This window comes from Neltuma alba, unplaced genomic scaffold, assembly GCF_004799145.2.
Source record: "Neltuma alba isolate B1F8T4 unplaced genomic scaffold, ASM479914v2 tig00010294_pilon, whole genome shotgun sequence".
NCBI classification, from domain to species: domain Eukaryota; kingdom Viridiplantae; phylum Streptophyta; class Magnoliopsida; order Fabales; family Fabaceae; genus Neltuma; species Neltuma alba.
In genome coordinates, this window is record NW_021635212.1 from 488,359 (window position 1) to 512,776 (window position 24,418).

Sequence of the window (24,418 nt, forward strand, 5' to 3'; positions counted from 1 at the left end):
AGATCAGGTGCTCAAATGTCCGTTACTCTTTTTCAGTTTTGACCAACGTTCATGTATTTTCTTCCACTTTCTGTGAATTCCTTGTCACTATCATAGCATAGCTGGTAATCGCGTAATCTAGTTCGGATCCTTACGATTCGAAGCTAAGTTTTATGAGATTATTTTTGGAACTCTTATTCTCTGCATAATTAGGATCAATTCTATATGTTAAAGATTTAGCTCCGGGGTGAGATCATGACCATAATGACTTTTGGTGACTTTATGATGTTTTATAGTGTAGAGGCAGACTGGCTATCTGGGTAGTGGAAAATGCACCGTGTTCCAGTGGCAGTGGAGGAGCAATTGCTACAGAGAGCTATTAAAGAAGAATGCCCTTGGGAAAACCTTCCAAAACGACTTCAAGTAACTCTTTCTTCTAAAGAAGAATGGCATAGAAGGTAAGATTAACGTCATTAAGGTCCTTCTAAACCTATTGCTTTTGTTTTCTTGCTTCTATGAATTGTTAATTTAGTTACCTGACATAGACGTCACTGTCCAAACAGCATCCTTAAATGGGTTTCTTTTTCACATGCATTTTTAAAGGTCCTTATTTCTTTTTCTGGCCCCGGAAATTTAATGCAGGATTATAGAATACTGCATAAGGAAGAGACTCCAATGGAATAACTGTTTTGCTCGCAAAGTTTGTAAAGAAAGTGAATATTATGAAGAGATGATGCGTTATTTGCGGAAGAACTTGGCTGTATGTGCTCTATAGAAATTCTAGTTGACTCATATTTCTGAAAATGTGCATCAAATGCATTGTTAAATTGTGCTATGGTTTTTGTTTAGATGATCAGAACAGTTTGATGATGGATTTTGTTAGTAGAAAAAAGGCTGCAATTGTTTTAGTGAACGGAAATATTTATCAATTTTTAGTGTTGCCATTAAATATCATTCAAGTTTTTATGCCTTGAATAGTATTTTTGAATACAGATCTTAGTTTTTTTCCCCTTATTTTTAGGATTATTTTATGATATATTATATTTAATTGTCTTTTTGCCAAAAGGATAATATCTGTTTTCTATGACTCCTCATATTTGAAAAAAATGAAATTAAGTGAACCTATAAGTAGAACTGCTTGGATGTTGTGTGAGGCCCTCAATTTCTTGTGCTTTTGTTGTAGGAAATTTGGATTTAATGAGTTTCTCCTTTTCTTTTGTTTTCCTATTTGCAGCTATTTCCTTATCACCTTGCAGAATACATCTTCCGCATAATGAGAATCTCGCCTTTCAAATATTATTGTGATATAATTTTTGAAGTAATGAAAAATGGTAACTTCTCTAGTCACAATTCTCAAGTGAATTGTATCTTCCGTTGGGTCTTGTTCTTTTTTTTTTTTTGGGTACATATGTTGAAGTGTTGGAATCTTTTCATGTTAGATCTGTCATTTTGTTGCTTGGTCTTGTTTGCGGCAATTGAAAGCTTCTTGATTACCAGATGGATGCTCTTTGTATGAATTGGTGGTGCATCTATTTCTTAAGTTGCTAGTGGAGGGTTATTTTTTTGTTGGTTTTTAATGCTTATTCCGGTATTAAGCTTACATTTTCAAATGAATGCGTTTAGGGTCCATACTTGTTGATAGGAACCTAAGTGAGGCGGGGAACTCTTGTCCGCAACTTGGTTATTGAGGCAGAAGAACTACCCTACTTAAGTCTCCTATTGAGACATCCATAATAGTTGATATGAGACTTTGACATCTCGTAGCACCTTGGTCCTTGTCCATTGGCCATCCTTGGAAAATTGGTGTCCTGAATGGCTACACTTAACAACACTTTATTCAGCCCTTCACCTGCCAGAAACCTTCGCATGTAGCCTTTTCTAGAGACTTTAATCACCAGCTTTGGTACCAAGTGATGATTCCCAATTGGATAGGACAAACCTTTTCTAAAATTTAGTTAATGAGATGAGGAAACTAACCTTCTTAAGCATCCCATTGACCAGTGGATGCTATTCAACAGTGGATCAAGGCAGCCCATAGTACCTTACTCCTTATCACTTGTAGTACAAGATGAAATATTCAAAAGGCTTGGGATCTTACGTAGCCACAAAATGAACCATGCTGAAGGGGCTAATGGTTAACCAGGTAGCCACAAAATGAACTCTTTCGTGTGCCCCTTTGGTGCAAAGCATGATTGTATTTAAATGATATTGGTGTGTCATAGATGAACCATGACGAAGTAAAATAAAAGGGAAGGTGAGAGGAAGCTTTAAGGAGAGAGATGACTTGAGGCGAGTGTATTGCCAAAAGCAATTGTCCTAGGTATTCTTGCTGACAACATTATTATTTTGCCCTCTTTCCTTTCCTTTTTTATTTTTGGGATCTGCTTCTACAATTATTATTATTAGGAAAGAAAAAATAAATACGGCCATTACAATAGTTATATTTGTGACCTTTGCTTTTGCCATTAAGCCTTTTGGTGGACCTGTAGCTAAGGGGCACCAGTAACTAACGTTTCAGCAAAGGTGTGATGTGTGTGATTGTGAGACAGAGAAGGGCTGTAAGTTGTATATGTTCAGGGCTGAGTGTTAGTCTGTAGTACTTGCTATGACCTACATGCTGGTGAGATTAGTCTTACCTTGATAAGATTCCCGGAGCAGTTTCCATCAACTTTTTGTCAGATTTCATCATTTTATGCGTAGAAGATTTCATCATATCAATGATTTAGCTTATATGTTTGTTTGCATATGTAACATCTTGACATATGCATAATCTACAAGATTTATTATTCACTAATGGATGGATCGTATTATGTACCTGTATTTTTCGTGCTTCCCCTGGTTTGATTGTTTACTGTAAGCTTTGCATTTATGTATGATGTTAAAAGTATGTTTCTGTTGAAGATGGCCTTTAAAAGCTTGCGGCATTTTTAATTGTTTGCAGAACAACCTTACGACAGCATCCCAAATTTTACTGCTGCGGATGCTCTAAGACTCACAGGAATTGGGAGAAATGAATTTATTGATATAATGAATAAGTGCAGATCTAAGGTACTGCAATGATTTTCCTTTGTATAATAATATACAAAAATAGAATTGATGCTTGGATTCCATGTATGCTTCCTAATCTTTAGTTTTCATCTTTAATGAAATATGGTAAATTAAGGGAGTCAAAAGTAAAAATTAACTTTTGCAAAATGAATGTCTTCATGAAAAAGTAGGAATGGTCTTCAAACAGACATGCAGCCACTTCTGTCCACAATAATATGCCTTCCAGCAGACTTGCAAGCATGAAAGCCTTTTTTTCCCTTGTCTTCTTATCTCACCTGTCATTTCCTTTTTTGGAGTAACCAGAAAATCACGTGGAAACTGAACAAGTCAATTGCAAGAGAACTTTTACCAACACAGCCTGTGGATTTCCCAATTGAACCCTGGTGGGGAATCTGTCTTGTGAACTTTACCTTGGAAGAATTTAAGGTGAGGCCTGTCTTTGATCTTAATAAAGTGGAAGTTCGCTTGGCAATGTTGATTGTTTTGCTAATTTAGGAATGTGAATTTTTCCTTCACATTCCTAGATTGATAGAGCATAATGGCATCATGCAATCTTTGTAGCCAACCCCACCTAGGGAAATAAGGCTTGTTGTTGTCGGGTATTTTTTGCTGCCTTTTCTCACCCTTTTTTTGCGTTTATAGAAACTCTCAGAGGAGGAAGCAGCTGCTATAGACAAAATTTGTAAAGAAGAAGCAAATTCGTTTATCCTGTTTGATCCTGACATAGTAAGGGGTCTTTATAGACGGGGATTGATCTATTTTGATGTTCCTGTATACCCTGATGACCGGTTCAAAGGTGTGTTCTCTATATTTAATATTTATGTTTTATTCCTTGCTTTAAATGTTAGATTTTATATTATTTAAAGGGGTGGGTATGGGAATATGTATAATATATATTTCAAAATTTTAGGATACGGGTATTATTGTCTTGAGTTTTTCACAAATATTTCTAATGTAAGATAAAGATATTATAGCAATCAACAAAAAATATTAAGATTTTTTTTTTGTTGATAAAAATTGTGCTACAAAATGTTAGAATAGGTTATATGTATCATGAAGTACAGTACGTGTATTGTATTGGATACATGTACGGTTACTTTTTTGGAGTAGGGGTGCTTAATTGCTAAACATGTTCAATTTGGCATAGTTTTATAAGTATGTAACATATGCAAGCATAAATGTAGAAAATCTATGTTTATATAGTTCAAACGAATTTTGAAGGTTCTGCATTGTCATTTGAGCTGGTGAAGGTTGGCAAGTGATTTCAATAACATCTAAATTTATAATTTATAATGGTTCAGTTTCCAGGCTTGAAGGTTTTGTTTCCAACAGGGAGCAGTCTTATGAAGATCCTATTGAAGAGTAATGAAGTTTTTTCAATTTTCAGTTCCATCCTTTTTGTTTAAAATGTTATTTCCTTTAAAAGAGTCTAAGTTGGAAGCTTATTTTCCAGGTTACTTTATGCGGTCTTTGTTGTTTCAAGTGAGAATGCAACTTTTGCTGAATTGGCAGCTACACTACAGGCTGATTTATCTCAATTGCAGGCTGCTGCATCTTTTGTATGCCGATTGGAATGGGCAACAAAAGTAATTGATCCATCAGCTATTCTTCAAGATATTAGCATGCCTGCTTCTCCTCGAAGTGTAGTCAGTCATGAAGATGGTTCTCATGCTAGTCTGGGTTCTGAGAATATGCTATATTGATAATGATACCAATCAACAAGGAGATGTTTCAGGACCAGGGAACTATGGTCTTCATTCAGCCTATACGCGTGTTGCTTTCATAGTTGATGCTAACATTACATCCTATTTAATGATGGGTTCTGTTTCGCCAGGTTTGTTCATTTTCATATCCCCACTTTGTTTTCCTTAAAGCCTAAATTCCTTTTCTAAAATTCTGGGATATGTTTTTGACTTGTTTGTAATGTCAATTGTTTTGAGTGGGAAAATGAAAGGTCACAGTAAGCCCATTCTTAGATTTCTGATGATGTATTTTTGATACTGTGGCGGAAAGCCATCATAATTAGGTGTCTCCTCCAGATATGTGGATAAATACTTAAAAACCCCCTTAGATATTTTATCATTTTTATTTTATATTTCGTATGTAAATCTAGTTTGGTGTATGTATCTTGAATGCTGTCTTTTCCATTTTCTGTCAAATTTAAACACGCTTCAGATTGATTTTTCCAGTCCAACAATTCATTTCTGTCTGTGAGTCTTAATAGCGGCTGATGGTACCATGCAATCATGTTTTCTAAACTTCCAATGTACGTTAGCTTCGTTTTTATGTGAGTACATTGAAGCTCATGATAGTGTCCAATCTTTCGTCCCAGAATCTTGCTTTATAGGGATGGATGGCAATTTGATAGGAATATGGATGTGAAACCTGGGGTTCTGTAACTGATTCCAGAAATTGAAGTAATAAACAAAAATGGGCATGAAAATTACAGGATGCTAAGATCGGCAATTTATTTCTTGGCATAATAGCAAGAATATTGGAACAATGGTGCAGCCAACTTCCTGCATTGGTTTATTAAAAAAAACAAAAAGAAAAAAAAGAAAAGCCTTCCTGCATTGGTTTGCTCGTTTGATAATGTACTCACTGTTAGATAGCAGATTGATCACAACTGCTTGAATGGCTTGACGAGAGATATGGTTGAATGTTCCGTGGGACATGTATTGTAGTATGCATGCGGGATTTTGTTGGGAAAAATAAAGGTAGAAACTGAGCTTTAACAGCTAGTATTGGCCAAAGAACCCCTTCATTTTGTCGCCAATTTTTTCCTACTAATGGTTTCTTAATGCTCGATGCAAAAACTGATCCTCTTCATGCTACTTTGTGTCAAGATGTCGTCATCTTGGCATGAATGACACACATGTTAGGACTTTCATTTCAATGCCTGTTTTGGGTTGTTTTTCTTTGACAGGAGGCTTTTCTATTTGTTTGGTTTTTCACAAGTGATTTCACAAAAAACTGTGCTGAAGAATTCGCAAAGACGTGAGCTTGTTCCTTCTTGTCCTTGTCCTCTTTTAAAAGTACATGTTTAACAGAGTTCGGATAAGCTGAGGCTGAAATACCAGCGTTTTATTTATAATTTTATCAAGATCAAAACAACTTATGAAGGAATCCAGCCAAACCAACTACAAATTATTAAATGAAGATTCATGAATAGCTTTATCTTAATCTTTACCACGCCCACCAGTCCTTCTGGTGAAACTTAATTTGATTATGGAAATGGAGACATCAAGGATCAAATTCATCAGTCTAACTCTAACTTCATTGACATTGAGGCTCTAATTGTCAAGGGACACGTCAGATCAAAAGCTTAAACTGTTAGATGAATGCCCATGAATTGCTATGTTGTGATCTGAGTCCCAAAGCTTGCAAAAAAGGGGGCATGTTCTTGTTATGCCTAAGCAGTTTTAGCAAGCCTTTCTGTTTCACTGTCAATAAGATCATGAGTTTGTTAGTCCTCTACCTTCCCATGTGTGTGAGAATTCGTTTGATTTTTTTAAATATGTTTGAAGTCTCTGAAAAAAATCTCTCCTCTGTGTGAAATTTGTTAAGGCTTGAAATCTCATGCTGTTACGCTCTATGAAGCGGGAAAATTGGGTCATGCCAGCATTGCTGATCTTTGCAAGGATCTAAGTACCTTGGAGGGTGCAAAATTTGAGGGTGAACTACAGGAATTTGCAAATCATGCTTTTAGCTTGCGATGTGTATTAGAATGTTTACAATCAGGTGGACTTGCTACTGATGCAAAAGTGGGGGAAATTTTTGACAGCATGGGTATGCTAACTTCAAACAATGATGAGTCAGCTTCTCTAATATCTGAAACATCCTTGGCTGACAAATCAGGTGATTCCAGTATCACAGAGTCCAGGAGGGACAGTGATCATTTGTCAAATTTGGATAAAAAGAAGCATGAGGATGCTCTTGCTTCCTCTGAACCTACTTCTAGCAGCACACTTGATGGAACTCCTTCTACCACATTGGATGATGACATTAGTCATAAGCAAGAAGCCAGTGAATCTGATGCCAATCTCCTGAATAATGAGAAAATAATAGCAGCTGATGTGTCGGATGTTGGAACAGAAATATTAAAGCGGAAAAAGAAATATCATGTAGATATTCTCCGCTGTGAAAGCTTGGCCTCTCTTGCACCAGCTACTCTAGATCGTCTGTTTCTTCGTGACTATGATATAGTTGTGTCCATAGTGCCTCTTCCTTATTCATCAATCCTTCCTGGACCTGCAGGCCCTGTTCATTTTGGTCCTCCCTCATATTCTTCTATGGCTCCTTGGATGAAACTGGTATTGTATTCAATGATAGCTTGTGGGCCATTGTCAGTTGCACTAATGAAAGGACAATGCTTGCGCATGCTTCCTGCCCCCTTGGCTGGATGTGAGAAGGCCCTTATATGGTCTTGGGATGGTTCCACTGTAGGAGGGTTGGGAGGGAAACTTGAAGGAAACTTAGTGAAGGGAAGTATACTCTTGCATTGTTTAAATTCACTTCTTAAACATTCAGCTCTGTTGGTGCAACCTCTCAGTAGATGTGATCTTGATGATTCTGGAAATGTGATTACTATTGATATCCCTTTGCCACTAAAAAATTCTGACGGCTCCATTGCTCCAGTAGGAAAAGAGTCAGGTCTGTGTGAAGCAGAAAGCTCAAAGTTGAATTGTCTGTTGACTGATGTGGCGAACAAGATGGAATTGTGGACAGTTGGTTACATTCGCCTGTTGAAATTATTTAATGGAAAAGGAGCAGATCATTTGCCACCTGAAGAAAAGTATGAATGGGTTCCACTAAGTGTGGAGTTTGGGATTCCTCTATTTAGTCCAAAGTTGTGCTATAAAATATGTAAGAAGGTGGTTTCATGAGACTTCCTTCAAACTGGTTCATTAGTGAATACCATGATGCAACGCAAAGCTTAAGGAAAAAGTTGCGGGACATTTGTGCTGAATACCAAGCAACAGGTCCTGCTGCAAAGCTTCTATATCAGAAAGAGCAGGCTAAGGATTCTTCTCGACAACTTATGAACTATGCTAGTGGAAGATGGAACCCACTTTTGGACCCTTCCTCTCCGATCTCGGGGGCATCAGGTGAGCATCAGAGATTAAAACTTGTTAATAGAGAGCGTGGGCGAGCTGAAATTTTGAGCTTTGATGGCAACATTCTTAGGTTTGTCTAGACTTTTGCATTCGCTTATTCCTTCAATGCCGAATGCTCTCTCATAAAATAGCAAACAATATTTTGGCAAATATGAGATCAATTGCTTTTAAATAATCTCCTGGACCTTTCTTTAAGCTAATCAGATGACGAAACTTTTCTTTGATTCTTGTCATTCTATATGTTCCTTTGTCTTTGTTTTTAAGTTTTTCGGATGATTTTGATTGTTTTTAAATGACAATATTTTATGCCAAGTGCAGTGATAGAAATAGTAAGAAACCAAATCTAGCTCTTTCCACTTTGGAGGCTCATAATTTAATTTTGCTTACCACCCAAGTCTCTAAAACCGTATGATTTTGAATGGTGCATGCAGATCTTATTCCTTAACAGTTTACGATGATATCACAAGGCCTACTGGAGAATCCCCTCAAGGAAATAATACGAATAGAACTGAACCAGATGAAAATGACAGTAAAGAAGTAGTCCTTCCCGGTGTAAATCTTATTTTTGATGGATCTGGTTTGCACCCCTTCGATATAGGTGCTTGCCTGCTGGCTCGCCAACCTATTTCCTTAATATCAGAGGCAGTAGCTGCTTCAGCATCTGCAGTAAAATAGATCTGCTGATATTCGTGCTCACAAAAGGCAAGGCTAGCAAGTTCCTTGGCAGTATTATTACTACTGTCTGGTCTGTGTGCGTCTTCGAGATTTGATCATTATGCACAAACTTTGGGCTTATGTTGAAGGTAAATTTAGTCCCTTCTTTTTTTCAGTGCCTGACTATTAATAATCGTGATTATCATTGACCAGCTTTTGAGGATTTTGTTTACCCTCCTCCTTCCATTAAAAGAATGGATGGTGAAGGAGAAAACAAGAGAGTTTGGGGAAGTTCCTAGGTGTTTATTTCGAGGTTTCCCAATAATAACCATGGCATGTAATGGAACTGTTTTGAACAACGCGATCATGTAATTCTAAAACCGCAAAAAAATTTTTACTAGAAAATTTATTACAAATGTGTAGAAACTAGATTGTGGGTGTAGTTTGAATTATGATTGAAGTTGATCTTGAAGCCTAGACAAGAAGTGTTATTCAAAACATATAAAACTGTAATCCTTAACTAGTATTATGAGAACACAAAATGTATTTTCCATTGAAAACCCTTATTGATACCATCTTCAATGTAAGCCGGTCCTCTTTTAATTTAATTCCATGCCCAACATTTTACTCCCTGGGTAGATTATGTTCAATTACGTAGTTGAGAAAAAGATCGATAATGGTGAATTTCTGTTATAGGTACTGATTTATAACCTGCTGTGGGGAAGGAAACGAAGCTGTATTCAAGAGAGAAATTTGGAGATTTCATGTATTTGTTTGCTGGAGTGTATTTTACTCTTGACGGGAATGTTTTTGAGATGTTCATAGTCACAAATTAAGAAATGGGCAATTGATAGTCAATTATGATTCAGGAAACATTTGGCCTGATGTAAACATTTTTCTCTCATGATCATTTGGTTGTATCATTTTTTCTTTTTATGTGCATAAAGATAGATAACGTCGAGGATTCAATATACGAATTTTTGGAGGTGAATTTAGCTTTCTCTTTCGCTTTTTTTACCCCCTTTTGTGAAGTTTGTGTACGGTGTGAATTTCTGTGGTTGAAGGCGTATATTGATAATTTTATTTGCCGTCGCCTATGATGATGATAGAAGACGCATCCTAACAATCTGGCAGAGGTCCAGTGGCACCAGTTGTGTTTTCGTGGCAGTAATGCGGGGGCTCGTAGTTCCCCAAGCATTATGCCTTTCGCTAAAGGAGAAAAATTCTGTCAGTCGAGGGCAGTGGTGTTTGATTTAAAATTTGGGAAAACTAATATTGCAGTCCTTGTACTTTAATCTAGTTTTGAATCAGGTCCCTATGGTTTTTTTTCTTTTTATTTCATCCTTTCTTTTTGCTCTGTTATCTGTGCCAGCCCTTCTGTTTACTTATGCTGTTAGTTTAAGTTGGATAGTAGTGATCTGACTGGGGAGCTACTGACATGGAAAGAAGAAAAGATTGACTGTGGAAGAAAGAGTCTGCAAAAAGTAAAAAATTTCCCTTAATTTCCTTCTCCATGCTCTCTTCTCTATCCCTACTCGCCGCTTCCCTTGCTCTTCCTCCTCCCCCCCCACCTCCTATTTTTCCCTGTGATTAAACTGTTTATTATTATAATTGATGGATGCTCGTGAAAATTCCCCATATCCCATCTTTTATGGGTGCAGTTTGGATGAGGGAAGGAAGGAAGAAAGAAACCGAGCCCAGTCTCATTCGTCTCCTCTCACTATTGTAAATATCATTAGGCATGTTGACCACGACAAGGCAACTCTCACTATTGTTCTCACCATGGCTTTAGCGGTTTTCAAAGACAGTTCCCCAAAGAAGCACTACTATGTCGACTGCCTTGACCCCGTGGAATATGTCAAGAACATGATTGCTAGTGCTGCTCAATGGATGTTTCCATCGCTGATGGTCTAATGCCGCAAACCGAGAAGCATAAGCTATTGGGTAAACAAGTGGGTGTTTGAGATATACAGGGTCATGTTTCTCAATAAGCAAGACCAGGTTGATGACGAGGAGCTTTTCTACACCTATGAAATTGGAGGTTCGTGAGCTTCTTTTACCTTATGAATTCCTAGTAATGATGTTCCCTTGGCTCTCTTGCTTCTGCCATCTCAGTCGTTCTCATTTTTATCTTGTCATGCTAGCAAGTGTTTAGGTGGATCGCCACATCACTCTCAGTCAACTCAAACTAGCGGCGTATGTATGTTTCAGTGACAAAAGGACTGGCACATATAACGGAATAAATAATAAGGATGGGATAAAAGAGAAAAAAATCATAAGGACTTGATTCAAAACCCCTTAAAACCATAAGGAATCCCATATTAGTTTTCCCTTAAAATTTTAGGGCTAAAGTACATCAGTTTCTTTTCTTTTTTTTTTTTGGAGTTTTTGAGTTATACATTAAGCTTTAATGAGACAACAAGAATGGGGACAGTGGAAATGAAAATGTTGAGATGATTATGCATGGGTATACAAGAAAAGTTTCATATAAAGTGATTTGGATCTATATATACTGTTTGAGGTAGTGGTTGGTAAAGAAGAAGAAGAAGGGCATTTTAAAAAAAAAAATCATAAATGCTTCAATATTTTACCAAAAAAAGAAATTTCTTATATCTTGAGCCATGAAAACCTCTCAAAAAAAAACCTATAATTTGAAACAGCGGAAGTGCTAGAGACATGACAGTACCAAAATAATCTTTTAAAGGCATAAACTTCTAGTTAAAGGCAAATGAATATGATCTTTGACAACATAAACTAGAGCCGGGAATCAGGGTCGGCCCGACCCTCCAGGGCCGGCTCTTCAAGGCTGGCGGGCTTAAAAGGGCCGGCCCTCCAGGATTGAAATTTTAAAAATTCTCCAATTTGCTAGGCCCGGCCCTTAAGCTACAGGGCCAGGGCCGGCCAGCGGGTTTTTGACCCGTTTAAGAAAAAATACTATTTTTTTATATTTATCAAATTTTTTTTATAAAAATATAAAAATAAACCAATGAAATTATTAATAAAAGACATAAATATAAATAAAATTAAGTCACAAATATAAAATATCATCATATATAAATATTCATCAACATCTAAGAACATCTAAAACATTCATTAACAAGATAACAACATCTAAAAGTTTTATCTATAATGCAATTGTGCAATAAATAAACACTATCATTAATCTTTTGAAACTTCATCATCACTATAATTAATTACTTTTCTTCATAAGTATGCTTTTCTTTCGTAACAAAAATATCAAGTTTTTCTTCTTTATAAGAATTTTATTTTTGAATTTTGCAATCTAACTATTATTTTACTTTAATGTGAGAAACATTATTGTTGAAACTCATGAATTTCTAATTCAAATTATAGAATCACAAGTTATATAAGTATAAAAATATTCTATTATCAAATATATATATATAGTTTAAAAATATCAACGCATATAATATAAATTAAATCATTATTAAAGTCCAAATTAACCTATTTTTTAAAAATTTAATTGGATAAATTATTGTCTAAAACTAAATTTAATTTTAAAATGATAATAATAACTAAATATTTGAAATATTATTAACAATGTAAAAAATTAATAACATTAATATTATATAAAAAAATTTTAAAAATAAAAAAATTATAAAAAGGCTTAAAAGGGCCGGCCCTCGGCCCTCCAGGGCCGGCCCTTTTAAGCCCTCGGCCCTCTAGAGCTTATTTTTCATTTTAAAAGAAAAATATCAAGCCCGACCCTCATAATTTCAGGGCCTAAACGGGCCGGCTCGATGGGCTCGGCCTGTTTTCCCAGCTCTAGCATAAACATGAATAGAAGAGTATGGGAAGGATGATGAGAAATGGGGCGACACTTTCAATATCATTCGCTGGTTTCTTTAGAAATGTTGAAATGAGGGGATTTTTTCAGGACAAGAGTACTCGTCCCGAAAGTATCAATGCTCAATCTAAAGTCATCGTCGCATAAGGTGAAGCTTCATGGCCTTGCTGGTGAGGCATTGGATGAAAGTGAAATCATGCTTTATTTTGTGGAGTTGTGGAGGGCTCTGTAAGAACCGTATGGGTTAACCTTTAGATGCTTTTATACTTTGAATGGAAAGATTTCTGCTGACTGATTAACTATGGTCTTCCCTTGCTCGTTTTTCTTTTATACTCCTCGATATAATGTCTTGAGTACAAACAAGTCTGGTTTTCTTTTTAGCATATCTCAAAATCAACCCACACACACACACACACACATATTTTCTTTCATATATAGACTAATTAATCACTATATTCATCTTGTCCCAAATAAGTTAAGAATAATATTTCTCATGTCTCTTGTATCGTTCAAAAATTAAAAAAATAGAATCATTAAGTTCTAAAAATTTTTTTGCTCAACTCTCTTAAAATTGTTTAGAATTTTTAGAGCCGAACTTGTTATAAAAGGGTTATAAATAGGAGGGCTAACCCATCTTATTTTAAAACATTTTCTTAAAAAAATTACAAATTGAATAATAAATTGTTATGGACCAAATTCTTATTGATTCTATGCATAAGGTTACATGGCCGAATTAATTTCAAAAATTTTAAATACAGGCAATGTAAACCATTCTAAAATATTTGCAACTATCAACCATAAGGCCAGATATTCGGCTACATGCCTTATCTTCTAATTATTGTGTCCCAATAAATTCATAGTCAAATTAAATGGAGTAAATAGAAACTAGAAATTAAAAAAAAAAGGGGGGGCTAGGGAGCTAGCCTTCAAACTAGGTGGGTCTACTAGTCTTTTTAATCAATGGGTTGTGTTAGGGGAGCCAGATCAACCCATATTAAAATTGTTTCAAAATTTAGCCCAGACATCATTTTAGGCCGGCTGAATTACTTATTTCTAAAATATTTAACACACCCTTTCCCTCTACGATTTTTGTTATAATTTTTCATTTTCAGATGTATTTTACATTTTAAAATTTAAAGGTTGAATTTTTTGAATTTATTTTGTTTTGTTTTGTTTCATTTTTAAAGCAAAATTAGGGTCAACTATAATAAACAATCTTGAGGAAGGAGGAGCAGAGAAGGAGAAGAGAGTAATCGGGGTTCATTTGTTACATGGAAACTGATTAATCAAGCAAGGTGAGCCTCATAATCCCTCTCCCAAGGTTGTTTTCTGGTTTTGGTGGCCAAATAGGAAGTTGATTATGAAAGAAGTTTGGGTTTAGTGAGAGAAATTGAGGGAAACGAATGAAATAAGTAAGGAGGGCCGAAGATTAAAGCTTGTACGATTAAAATGTGGAGTTGCATGTTGACAAATCCGGCTGCATGTGGATTTTCTTGCTCTGTGTTGTTAATGGCCGAACAGGGGTTGATGGTTTCTGCAGGTTTTGGCTTCGGATTTCTTGTCCATTTGACGGGTAGGAGCTGGTTTTGTGATTGCACGCTGTTGGTTCTGGTTTTGTAAATGGGAGAATATATTTATGTGTGTATATATAAATGATAACTCGTGTGTTTGACTTTGGATCTGAAACTAGATTAGAGAGAGATGTACATAAACATGCTTATGTTTGTATGTGCGTGCCGTGAGGAGTGAGTTTGGAATCTAAAATCAGATTGGAAGTGAAAAGTGACACACACACACATATATATATAGACACACATAGTTAAATGGTTTCGAGTTATCGAAGTAGAGAGGATTTAGTTTGATGAAATTATTTAATTTTATTGCTCGTAGATGTGAGAATTGAGAGAACTATTGAATCTGGAATTTTGCTTGAATGATTTTGATTTATGATGCTTAAGATAACATTAAAATCTGAAAAATTTCATATTCAAGGGAAGTTGTTATTCGAAAGTTTAATAGAAAGTGAAGAAACCATTAGCCACACATGAGAAACAACATGGAACGGTGGAATAGGAATTGTGATGTTTGTTTCCTGGCTTTCATGTTAGGGACGGTGAAGAAAAAGTATTGGCTGAACCTAAAGCTCCCCGTTTCAATGGGTATAGCGTTGGGTTTTCTGACGAAAATGTTAAAGATAGTATACATATTTAACAGTGTGTAATATAGATGGATCATGGTTGTCTAGATGGCTGATTACATGTTGAGTTTTGAATCTTTGGAGAATATATTTCAAATCTGAAAACTTTGTGAAGAAGCGAGAGTGCTCATATGGTAGGGGAATGGTATGATGCAAGTGATGTTTAGATATATATGAAGATTAGATGGTGCTGTGTGATATTTGGGAGGATGATTTTGACTCTGCTATACTATCCGAAAATTGTAACCTTGTATTTCAGGGGGGTTTCATTTGGCTTTTATTATGGGGATGGTATAACTATACCTTAAATTTTAGAACCTTCGATTGTTGTTGTCTAGAACATTTTTGAAAGATAAAAGCTGACATTTTGAGTGGAATTGAGGGGAGCTTTAGAGATTGAATGACGGAGGTTAGAATTAAATTTAGTAGATGTTTGATGGCCAAAGAAGATAAGTTAGGAAAATATGATGGGAAAGATTGTTGATGTTTCAGAGTGTTGTAGAGAAAGTTATTTCAGAACTTACAAGAAGGATAGTTTGAATTAATGTGGATGATTAAAAGTGTGTTTGAGGATTCAAAGATGATAGATAGATTAATGGTTATGGAGTTGGAAAATGATAAACATTAAGTTAATTGTGAATAAAAAGCTAAGAGAGGTCGTTGAATTATTTTGGAAGAAAGATTAAGTTAATTAAAGGATTCAGAAATCTTGGAGATTACGTTAGCTTGGACATGAGATAGTAAAATAAATTGATGCAATTATATATATAATTGTTTGTGTGTCTCAGGCATGTGTGCAAAATTAGTGAAGTTGGATTTTAATTAATTTTATTTCAATGGGATTAGATAATTGAGGTATGAAGGGCACCTTGTTTGTCCTTAAATGTGATACATATAAATAATATTTTTAATCAAGATGACTAATTACTAAGTAAAGTATCTGTATAGGTTGAGATAAGGGGGAAAAAACTTCAAAGACAATAGTTTGAGTAAGAAAAATTGTCCAAGATGACCAACTACTAAGTAAGGGTAGACAATAAAGAAGATTTGAGATTTGAAGAGAGCTATTTAATTTATAAATTATAATCAGACCAAGCATTGATCTACTCTTACAAATATGTTAGGTTTTAATATCTACTCATACCCACAAAAGAAGAAAAAATTTGTAAGGTTTGATTTGAAGAGAAGCGGACCAGGTAGCAGTTCTTTCTTACCCTACGCTTGCGCATGATTAATGCATATCTGTTTTTGCCATATTGCTATTTTAAGGCATGATAACATGTAATCCTTAATTCCTTTCATAGATTATTTAGCCATCATCACATATAGCTGATAGACATAGGACAGTATCTGCCAATTATTTGCACATTATTTATTCAACTTGTTTATCTGTCATTGCGTATAAGTGCTTAACTGCATTAGCTCGCAAAATTATATTCCATTTTGGCTTGTTTTGTATGCTTGATATGATCTACATTTTTGCTTGGTGGAGATTACTACTACAAGAATTCTTAGGAATTTCACCCTCCCTCCTAGAATGTACAACGAAGGCAAGCAAGTCCAAAGGGAAAGAGGTATTAAGAGGTGAAGGTGGGCTAGACTGAAGAGGAGGAATGCCTGCTTGGTATTATACTTTTATAGTAGAATATTTTGGTATTTGTTTACCTATGCTTTTATATAAATCATGTGAGCAAGTCATTATTAATTGCTCTATGTAAATATAAATTTTGTATCCTTCATGGGAAGGGGAGCCCTGCCAAGCACAAGTAAGTGCCATCAATTGGAATGGCTGTTACAATATAACATAATATTATAGAATTATATGGCTTGGATATTCCTTATAGGCTAAACAAATATAGGTCAAGATAGAGTTTGTTATGAATCACTTGTCAGTTATTGCGAAAGTTTAAATTATTTAGACAATGAATTTCAATGTTAGTTTCATGTTCAACTCCTGTATTGAAATTCTATCCACAAATGGTTCGTGTTTTAAATCGGAAAAATTTTTTTATCCCATTTTACCTAGGTAAGAAACCTGATATTAGTGATTCACAAATATTAAAATAACTTTATTAGTATATAAAAGGGTGGGTGTTATGCATGATTTGTCAAAACAATGGTGCAAATAGGAATTTAAAGTAAGCAATATAATTTTATTACAAATTTCAAAGCATTTTGGCCCGTCAACGATTTATGTGACACTTTTTTTCCTAAATAAATAAATTCTTTTTTTAAGACTGGTTTTTTTCGTTGACAATTTTATTTGGCATCATTAAAATGCCATAAAAAAACAAGGCTCAATGAAATATTGTAAATGTGAAGTAGGAAAAAGGGGGGAAAAAAACAAGAAGGTCAAATTAGTACTTCAATCTACCAATTTTTCCAAAAATAAAATAATTTTCAAGTATTTGTTTATACCTTAGTTCATTCATATTTTTTCTCACTTTCTTCCCAGTTATTGAATCCTTCAAAAACGAGTTATATCGTTATTGATAATAACACATGATGACAGTAATAAACAAGTATCCCAAAGACCTTTAATATCAATGTCAATATTTAATACATATAACTCCATACTAGCTGGCCAAAAGAAAAAAGAAAAAAAACTCCATACTAAGTTATAATGCCGACAAGTTGTCAATTAAGCACATGTTAGAAAATTGAAAAATGAGAGAATTACAATGAGATCCTATGTAAGGAAAACAATTAAAAAACAAGTCTCAAAGGTTGTTATTCTTATTATAGAACTTGTCATTATAAGCTGTTAAGGTTGCCATTAAGACTTTTTAATAATTATTTCTCTTTTGTGGGATTTGATTATAATTTTCCTTTGAAAAATTGAAATAAATATAAAAATGAAAATAGTAAATCTTAAACAATATATCATGGATATTACATAAATTAATGTCCGTAATTTTTTAACTCTTAAGATTCTTCACCTTTAACTGTCATAATGACATAAACTACATAACATCTTTAATGAATAATTTAGGAAGAGTTTCTTATCGTTAATGTCATTATGATAGAACTTCAATATTTAGAGACTTTTAAATAAAGGCAATATCTAAGACATTTACATTATAAAATAACGTGAATGAAAAAAAAGTTATTTTGTCTTCCATATCTTGTTTTTATCTGCCACTCCTTAGTTACATTTTCTCTTATTTATCTCATTTTCTCTCTCGTATTATAACAATATATAAATTATTAGATTTGAACAGATACGAAAAAGTTGAAAAAGCATTACCTGCCCCTCTTCACCAAGCCCGATTCTCATGAGTCCCCTCATGAGGGTCCCATGCGTTTTTGGTTGGTCCAAATTCTCGGTAGCAGCCGGACAAAAAGTGACATATAACGCTACCATAATTTTGACTTCCACTCAAACAAACAATCGTGTCAACTCAAGCGAGAGAAGAAGATAATTTAATATTTTTCATTTGTTAACAATTTACTTGGCTGAGCTTTCTTTGATTCAGTTTCGTTTCAATCACATCACAAAAGACAAGTCTTCTAGACTTCTGCCCTGTTTGGTACGCTTATAGAAAAATAATCGGTCATTGAAAACTTTTTGAGAAAAATACACCACGATCCCACTTAATATAATTAAATATAAAAAATCTTTTAAAATTATCAAATTAATATGAAATTTTGAAGAATCTCATTACAAAATATTATATTTGTTCAATTACTAAATTGCCTTTTTTTTTTAAATATGCATTGACAATTAAAAGTGTAGTCATCAATAACTTGAGGTATAATAATTAACACTTATTATAGTAGATATTAACAACACATTTTCTCATTACATCACAACATTTAATTTATTAGTTGTTAATACATCAAATTATTAACTACTGCTTTTTAAGTTGTCAATACATACTTAAAAGAACAAGATGAGTACAACTTAATAATTAAACAAATATAATCTCTTGTAATAAGATACTTTGAGAATTCAGTTTAATTTAATGATTTCAAGAGATTTTTTTTATATTTAATTCTCTTGGATGGGAACTCAACACAATGTTCTCAGATTTTTTTGGCATATATTTATTATATACACTCATGTAATCATTATTCCCTATTTTTGTTGTTTAAAATGCCTTTTTCCAAATAGGGGCATAAACATTAAATTTTATCAAATAAAATTATTGTTTTTAATTTTCCCTTTTCATCTCTAATGTCAAACATATGTTATACTATTTCTCTCGGTGTGTGTATTATTATTATCTATTATTTTGTATTGCGTATTATAACGTGTTTGACGGTTTGAGTAATTAGAACCACTCAAAACCAAAATTTCGGGGGAAAAAAGAATTAACGGAGCTGGACAATGAAGGATCACTTTGAATATCGTCACTTCCAGACCTTCTAGCTCACCATTCAAATAATACCCAAAAAATATTGTTGATAGTAGGGTAATCTCTTTATATCTCTGCCACACTCCTAATATTCAAATAATGCTTAAATTTAGTTACTTTTTCAAAAGAGTATGTTATAAAAGATCTATCATATTTCACTTTAAGTTCTTAATTGAAATTTTTGTTTATTTGGCATAAAGTAAAATTATCAAATTGATCTGCCTCACAAAATTCCATATTTCTTGACCATATTAGTGATTATATTAGATTACATATGAACATTAATTTTCACAAATTTTCAGAAAAAGTTGAATCAACATTCCATCAGGCTTAAATGTGGCCATGTACTTGTTCTTTACGCCTTTTCTTGTTCTTTTGATTCATTTTCATTTCATCAATCAATCATAAAGTCAAGTTTTCTCCCCCGTTTGTTACGCTAATGGGAAAACAATCCCATAATTGAATACTTTTATAGGGCATTGACTATACTGAGATAACCATTATCCCTGCGTTCTTATTGTTTCAAATGCTTTATAATAAAAATAAAGGCATAAAAATTCAATTTCATCAAATAAAATTATTTTTTCCCCTTTGATCTCTAATTTAGTCGAGTACTCTTATGAACGGTGTAATGTATACAGTTTCATGCATAGCTTATATATTTATATGATTTTATTGTATATAATACTCTTCTTTTCCTATTTATAAGGTATAAAGAAAATTCTTGTTTGATCTTATTTATAAGATGTATTATTAAATTTTTCATATGAAGGCACAATTTTTTTTGGTGCAAACAATTTTATTTTATTTGTCATTTATTATTGTGTAGATTTTATTTTCAGATGATATAATGTACTCCTCCGGTCCTTAATATAAGACCCATTTAACTAATTTGATTATATTAAGGAAATTAGGTAAATTAGTTAATTATAATAAATGTGACATATTTTTCCTAAAATATCATAATTATCTTCCTTAATACCCCCTCTCTCTTCTACTTGATTATGGTTGAGGGAGTATCCATAGGGGTAATTTAAAGAAAATTGATAAATATGAGAAATGGGTCTTATATTTAAGACCAACACTAATTCAACAATTGGGTCCTATATTAAAGACCGGAGGAGTATATAAAATATGGACAAATTTAAAAATTTATTAAATTTTAAGATAAAGTTAATACTACTTCTAGTTTTTAATATAAGAACCAGATAACTAATTTGTGAATATTAAAAAATTAGTTAAGTTAATTATTTGTAATAACATATTGTCTTGCCTAAAGACCCTAGTTAATCATGTCCATTGGAGTCACTCTATCATGGAACCTTTAATACATGCAATCAAAATAAGAACTACTTTAGAGAAAAATAGATAAATATGATAAACAAAAAAGATAGTGTCTTATATTTATGACCAAATTAAATCTACAATTAGTTTTATATTAATGATCGAAGGTGGTAATGTTTCAGGTTTTTTTTATCTCAATAAAAGATGTTAAATATGATTTATAAATAAGATCTGAGAGTACCTATGTCGGAATGAACTTCAAAATAAATTGATCTTCAAAATTTTGACGTCTTAATAAAAATATTCGAATTTAAGATTTAATAGGAAATTAAGTACATGATTCATGTAATGTAACGCGTTTATACTTGCACACTGCAAATATCAATTTATGAATGTTTGAGACAAATTGTTCAATTTTAGTTTTGGATTTGTGAAGTCTTCAAATTTTGTCGGCTTCAACAATTTCCAATGCAATCTTAGAAATTTACCACTTGACACGTACATAATGGACATTGACCCGTAAAACTTGGTGGACATACGTGTTATTTGAAAAAACTTGCTTCTCGATAATTTCTTTAAATTTATGTTTTCCCCTCCCTTTATTTCTGTAAACAGAATTTGGGTCTTTCGTACCACAATACAGTACATTGCTATATGTAAATAACTAAAATCTAATTAACAGTATAGTTATTGAACAAATTTTAGAATTTTAGGATTGAAATTGATGTGAGGATTTTCAGCCATACATTGATCATAAAAAATTAAGAAGAGTCTCCAAATTGGAAGAAAAACGTCTTCACCAACTTTTCTCTCCACTTTTTTTTTCACTTAATATCTCTATCATTACATTAACTTTTAATAGTTGATATTCAAAACCATATAAAAATATTGTTATAATATTAAATATACTAAAAAATTTACAATTGCAAACTATTCACATCAAATTTTAATACTATAAATTTATCTATCTATTTTATCGTTTAATATTTAATATTATAATAACATTTTTACTGAATAAATCTCACCTGTTAAAGTGACGAGAGAAATTAGTGAAGATATTCCGCTTCTAAACCCTTGCGACATGGGGTCAACCCAACATATTGAAGAGAAGAATTTGTGTCATACGGAGTCAACTCAAATGGGTCAAGAAGATAATTTAATACTCGTCCGGTCCTTAATATAAGACCCATTTGACTAATTTGATTATATTAAAGAAGTTAGGTAAGTTAGTTAATTATGAGAAAAGTGACACATTTTTCCTAAAACACCATAATCATCTCTCTTAATACCCCCTCTCCCTATTCTACTTGACTATAGTTAAGGGAATATCTATAGGGGTAATTTAGAGAAAATTAATAAATATGATAAATGGGTCTTATATTTAAGACCAAAACCAACTTACTAATTGAGTCCTATATTAAGGACCGGAGGAGTATTTCATTTTCTAAGAATTTATTTGGCTCTACATTAATTTTCTTTGTTTCATTTTCATTTCAATCATAATTAATTGGCAGAGGCAAGTCTTCTGGCCCGTTTGGTACGTTAATGGAAGACTATAATCTGTAAATGAGAACTTTGTAGTGGGTTTATTATAGTGATATAATCATTATTCCCCATTTCTCATTGTTTCAAATATTTTTTTTCTTTATAAATAGGGGCATAAACATTAAATCTTATCAAGTAAAATTTTTTTTTTATTTTCCCCCTTCATTTCTAATATCAAATACATCTATAATTTCTTTGTAAAATTGGGTCGATGTCTCCAATTTAAAATTTCATTAGTGAAAAAGACTTAAATGAAAGTACCGATATTTTGTGTGTACAGAATTTGCAAAGTAAAAAATATCGGTACTTTTTGTGTATCAAAATTATTATATTTTTCAAACAAATAAAATTTGAAATGAAGGATTTTTTTTTCCCTAATTCTGTCATATATGTATGGGTATTATTTTGTAACGTGTATTGTAAGGTATATTCAGAGGGAGGAGAAAAGTCTTACTTTCTGTATCACCATATGGATAGCTAGCCAATAACAAGAAATTTATAACTTGTTTAATGGTTTGAGGGGCATTGAAGTTAGAACCGTTCAAGTACAATTGATGATAAAGAGTTAGTGAGGGTTTGAGGAAGCAACTGAAATGAGTGGATAAGATAATTTAATATTGTTTTTTTTATTTGTTAACAATTTACTAAAAACACAAAATGGCAATTCTTCCTCCCGTTTGGTACCCTTATGGAAAAGTGATCCGTAACTGAAAACTTTCTTAGGGCACATATTTATTATATATATTGATATAATCATTATTTCCTATTTTTCATTGTTTTAAAAGATTTTTTCTATATAGGCGCATAAGCATTAAATTTTATGAAACAAAATTATTTTTTCATTTTCTCTTTTAATTTATAATATCAAACATATGGTATACTATTTCCGTGTGTGTATATACTCAAAATCAAAATTTTGGGACAAAAATGAATTAATGGCAACTAAACAAACCATTTTGAAGCTTCTCACTTCCAGACCTTTTTGCGCGCCATTCAAACAATGCCAAAAAAAATCTGACATAAAAATAATGCCAATTTTTTTTTTTATAGTATGGTAATCTCTTATATTTCTCCCACACCTCTTGTATTCAAATCTTGATCCTTAATATTAGACCTAATTAATTTATTTGAGGATCAAGAAAGTTAATAAATTACCTTAACATATTTATATTTATCATTTCTCTTCAAACTAATTTGTTGCTTTTATAAATTAATATATAATCTAATGGTCTACATAAATATTTTAGAGAGACCATATAACATGTAATTATGTAACTGGTCTTATATTAAAGATTGTGGTGTGTATAAAAGTCTTATATTTAAGATCGAAGGAGTAATTATCAAATTGAAAATTGACCTACCTCACAAAATTCCATATTTCTTGACTAAATTAGTGATTTTTAAATTATATATGAACACTAATTTTCAAAATATTTTCACCACAAATTTTCAGAAAGGTTTATTCAATGTTGAGTCAATCACGCTTGGCGTGTTGCCAGGAGCATTTGTTTAGCCATTTCTAAGTCTTTTCTTTAAGTCTAAGTGAATGTTTGAATTAATTTATTGATTTTATATTTACAAAATAAGTATATGAGAAGAATATTGTGTCATAAAATGTAAAATAGCTTCTTTTTTTTTGGTTTAATTCTCTTAATAAGTCTTTCATTTTTTTTTTAATGTCAAAGGAAACATAGCCTTTTTTTGTAGCCACTTGAGTATGCTCTAAACTCTACCCCTCTCGATATATATAATATAATGAACTTATTTTTATTTTCTTTAATTATAAATATTTTCATTCCGTTTAAAAGATATACGTATTTTTATTTTCCTTAATTATAAATATTTCCATTCCGTTTAAAAGATACACGTAAGCCTTATCTCAAATTAAAATCGTGTTGCACAAAATTTTCTTTTATTTTTAATATTTCATATTCATTCACCATGACGGTACCATTAATTATTAGTCATTAGATAATATATTTTAATTATTTTTTTTTGCAAAAATTGTTTTTCCAGTAACATGCAAGTACAGGCCATTGCCATGGGAATATTATTCTATATCAAAGCTATAATGCAAAGAAATATTCTGTTATGCGTGAATCTATATATTATGCGTTAAATAATAGAAATCAAAGCCTTGACTTATAATTCTATCATGGTAGAATAAAAGGCTTCTAATTCTATCTACAATTAGGAATTATAACAATTAAATACACAGTGCACTAAAATTAATTTCTGTATTTTACAAGCCCATGGTCTATATATTGAAGCAAACCAGTTTTCAATGGTGACAATAATTCATGCTATTTTTTTAAAAAAAAACATAAATATAATAGATAAAGTGGATTAAAGTCTTATAATTAGGATCAAAATAAAAATCAAACAATACCTTATATTAATGATAGGAGGTAGTATTTTAGTTCCCACC

At 32.7% G+C, this 24,418-nt stretch overlaps 1 long non-coding RNA gene and 1 pseudogene across 1 annotated transcript; both read left to right on the forward strand.

The window, feature by feature from the left end:
- Positions 1–8,842, forward strand: LOC114755544 (protein FAM91A1-like; annotated as a pseudogene).
- Positions 8,843–8,879: 37 nt separating this feature from the next.
- LOC114755546 (uncharacterized) lies at positions 8,880–9,789 on the forward strand. Its single transcript, XR_003741317.1, has 2 exons — positions 8,880–8,947; positions 9,495–9,789. It is a non-coding gene; the product is annotated as an uncharacterized LOC114755546 (long non-coding RNA).
- The last annotated feature ends 14,629 nt before the right edge of the window (positions 9,790–24,418 follow it).